We start from the raw sequence: 4,398 nt of genomic DNA, 5'->3' as shown, positions 1-4,398 counted from the left end.
AAGTGCAACTTGGATATTTAGAAAATGTTTTCGTTTGGTGGAAATAATGACGGCTACCGCGTCTGTTTGATTAAGAAGGTTTGAAGAGAGATAGAAACAGAGGGGTGGGGGGAGTAGGGGAAGAAGCTTTGTGTAAATACAGTACTATCATATCAATGGACAGTAACCTTTTGAATGCAGTATATTTTTTTAAATGATATTTTGCTGCCACCCTCTCAGCTTTTGTTGCCTGTGTGTGTGTGCGCGCGTGCGCGTCCGCGTGTATGTGTGTGTGAGAGAGAGAAACTACAAGGCTTTGCCATGCAAAAACAGAAAATTGCTACTAGAGATAAAACATGATGATCTGTGATTCATATAGTGGTTGGGTGGTTGAGTGGAGTGGGTGGTAGATACATTTAGTGCAACTTCAAACTCACAATACCCATAGACTGAGAGCAAGGGGAAAATACCACACTGTCAAAGTCAGCCATTCCTACTGGGCTGGCACGAGTTTATTTCTGTTGCACCAAACACAATTCAAGAAATTGCATCATTTTTATGGGCACTCAGTAAAGTTGAGCTCATCTAGCAGTGGCACATCTAGCAGTGTGTGCATATGCATCAGCTAATGGGTTATGGCACAGAGGCAAAAGAGAAAAGTAAATGTTAAACCTTGCTGGCCAAGTGCAAAAGTCGATTTTGTCGCATTTTCTTTTAGTTACTGTGGTTTAAAGGTTGGATGAAAATTTTGCACCATTGTGTTCCATTCAATTAGATGATCATTTGAACAAAAGGTTGGTGAGTAAATGAGAAAGCGAGCAGTGTGTGGGAGGGTTGTCTTGACTGTGCTGCCCTTTGTGACTTAAAAGATGATAATAACCCTTGCACTGTGAACTTACCCTAACTTGACCTTTAAAGGAGGAAAATGCTTTCTGATGTTCCAGCGTCCGCGAGCGTCTTCTCTACATTGCGTTTCCATTGATCAGTAAACTAGAATACTTAATTTCAGCACAGCATTACTTTTTCATTATAAGTGATATCATAGTCATGTTGTCAATAATTCATGTGAGGCAGAAAAATATAGGATATTCTTCTGACGGCATTAAAATGTGGAGACTGATTGCGCAACACAATCTTTCAATTCTGGTCTCTTTCTACTCAAAACACAAGTTATATAATGACCTCAGAATGTGATCATAAATCATGTGCAAACCACAATGGGTCACTTTTAGGACTGAGTGCATCCAGAGTTGGTCCTTTTAAAGCAGATTAGACATTACTGTAATGTATCTGATTGATGGATTCGTCATGATTTTCACTGCTAGTGAGGTTCAGTAGGATTTGAAGTTTACATAAGGTAGCTGGGATTTGCATTTCCACATGTTCTGCACAAACAGAGAGCATACTGTATGTATTCCTCGGAGAAGTCACAGTGGAACAGCCTCTTATGGTGCAACACTACAGAGGAGTTGGTTGGTATGGTCTGTTGCTCAGGGACAGAAAACATACTTGTAACCTTGCCGGGTGTACTGGGGATCAGGCCAAACATCTTTTGATATTTTTTTTTCTCTGTATTCTTTCCAACCCACCATCCAAGAGTTGCAGCAGTAGAAGAAAGAGAAGGAGTAGCAGCAGCAGTAGTAGTAGTGGCAGGTGTAACATTAATGTAATAGCTGTGTAGTGGGAATAGCAGTAGGAATAGTAGGAGTGCAGGTGCAATAGCATTGAAAGCAGGAGCAGAAGTGACACTATAAACTAAAGTAGCATTGTATTAGATGCAGCTGCAGGGAGAGGACAGGTCTTATATCATTTGAAAGCAAGTTGGCGATTCAGTTTCTCTGTTGGCTTGCCGGTAGGTAAAGTCATCTGACCCCTAACGGCGTGATCAGCTTGATCTTATCAACCAAGAGGTCAACTCATCTGACCAACCGCAGTGTGCTGACCATGAAAGGCTCCTGACCTGATTCACTTTCTTAGCACTAGCTAAGGTTGCGGGTGAGCTAGGACAAGAATGAACCTCATTGGTGTGAATGTGCTTAGCATGCATGCTACACGATTGTGTCTGACAACATGGGGCAAGCAGAGGCTCATGTGTATATTGTATTACTCTTAAATCCATAGATAGTAACTTTGAGGATCATGCACTGGACACTCCTACAGACATTATTAAAGTCTGTTTTTTTAGATATGTCACCCATTAAAAGAGACTGTTCCGTATTTCCACAAAATTGGGCAGTGCAATGCTCAATTCATACTTGATACTGAGAGAGGTTTGCAGCCATACAATATTTATTGGTTAGAGATGATTTCTCTTCTATTTTGCATACATCTGTGTCTTGCCTGCCTGTTTGCCTACCTGATTTCCTGTCAGTATAGTTAGTATTTTAACTAGAAGTTCAGGTTTTCTGGCTGGTTAATTGTCTGACTGGCTGCCTAAATAGCCAGTTGAGCAAATGGTTGGCTTGAGTATCTACATGCGTCTCCTAAATGGCTGGGTGACTGACTGACTTATAGACAGCTAATAAAATGTAATGCCTGTGTCTCCCTGACGGGATCACTGTCTTCTTGGATACCAAGCCTAGAGGCAAGCGTACTCTGTCAGTCACCCAGCCAAACATTTACAATAAGTGCTGCAGGGAGTACAGAGGCAGATGGCTGCATTGGCTAAATTGAGAGCCATGTAAATGCAGATGAAGATATGAAACTGATGTTAATCCTACATCCTGAAAGTCAGTAGAGGTAATAGTAAACTAAAAGTGAATCCTTTTGCCAGTCTTATTGATTATCCTGCTATAACTGCCATGTTCTGACAATCCCATTCTCTATTCTGTATGACCTAGTTCATATCTTCTCTGTAAGTGGTCATTAGATTTTAAAGCCTGTGTCAAGTGAACATTGTTAAATAATGGGAGGCCATTATATCTAATAGACAATATTTCCACAAAATATAATCACTGAACCATTCATTAGACTTAAGGTCTGAATTGAGATGAAAAAGGCGCAGTGATTATGATGGATTGCAATTAGGTATGCTTCATTCCATGAGAACAATACACTTTGTATGGCAGGATGGGTAGCAATTCAATTATGTCAATTTAGGAAGTACAATTACTTTGGGAAGATAAGGGAACATACTTCGAAATCCAGTGTGTTTTGATGAAGGAGAGAAAAGAAAGCCTGCAGTAGGAGTTTGTTAATTAGTTCATTATTCAACAAAATAGGATTTAATTAAACATGTCATGATATGTACTCTGTATTTGATTCTCCCATAACACGTATCGCAGCCTTTCAAGCAGCTGCCGGGTGCGGAGCTAGCAGATTATTGCGAGAAACTTTCCCAAACTTGCTGACTTTTTAAGCGAAGAGGAGCTCTCAGATGGCAGAGCCAGAGTTTTGTTAAGCTGCATACTCAGTGCTAGTCATTCACGCTTTTCTTTGGAAAACACTGGACTGTCACTGATATACACAAGAGTATGATGTGAGGAAAAGAAAAAAGCAGCAGAAGCAGAAGGGGAGAAAAAAGAAAGAACAACCTCTCTTGCACAAGATGTGAATATTCTGAATGTTTTACTGTACATCTTTTGTTCAGCACCACGGACAGTTCCAACACCCAACTTATTTGTATTGCACTGAAGCACAACACACAATGACAATTCAAAGTCACTGCTAACGCACCAGTACATCGTACCTCACAGTACCTCTTACACACCACAGCACTTCATCGCTTGTTATTACCCAAAAGTGTGCATTGTCTAAACTCATTTCTGGCCACACCACTGTGCTTCTATAAATACACAATGTCTCCCACGTGAGATGGACCCACTGTACTTCATGAGCCTCACCATGTGGTATCTATGGTAACCACTTACAGTAGGAGATATTCAGCATGTGTGGTGGAATGTGTATGTGTGTATTTCTGGACTGTTAAGAACTAAATGTCTTCACAAGAATAGAAAGGTGAGGAATTTCTGGTCAGTGCTTCTAAAAGTGACTTGAATACCGTCACAGTGTGGGTTTAGGGTGAGGGTAGACTTAAGTTTAGGTTTGTGTAAATTCAGGTCAGGCAGATTAAGATTTGATTGAGGATTAGGGTTATGTAGTAGTAAAAGGTCCAGAGTTAAGGGTTAGAAATTAAATGCAGGCAATAAAAAAGTGATAGTTAGATGTTATGCATTGCTTGTTTATGTGCATAGGTTAGTGGTTGGATGAACATACAGTATGTGTTTGTAGCTGTGTCTGCATCAGTAACCTGGTTCCTTGAGGCCATGTTAATCAAAGTGATTTGAAAACTTTGGGACTCAGCCTGGGGGAGTCAGTCTTTTTCTCTCTCTCAGTCCCCCTATTCCACACACAATGGCATGACCAAACAGCAGTTCTTCAAAATCTCTCCTCCTTAGACATGATGTGCTGTACCACCTC

At 40.7% G+C, this 4,398-nt stretch overlaps 1 protein-coding gene across 1 annotated transcript in view; it reads left to right on the top strand.

Moving 5' to 3' along the window:
• The window catches only part of LOC108893427 (gamma-aminobutyric acid receptor subunit beta-2), a 119,116-nt gene that overhangs the window by 48,814 nt on the left and 65,904 nt on the right, over positions 1–4,398 (top strand). The gene's annotated exons all lie outside the window — the stretch shown is intronic.

Source organism: Lates calcarifer, linkage group LG20 (genome assembly GCF_001640805.2).
Source record: "Lates calcarifer isolate ASB-BC8 linkage group LG20, TLL_Latcal_v3, whole genome shotgun sequence".
Lineage (NCBI taxonomy): Eukaryota > Metazoa > Chordata > Actinopteri > Centropomidae > Lates > Lates calcarifer.
Note: the sequence above shows the minus strand (reverse complement) of the source record. Positions and strands in the feature narration are given on the sequence as shown.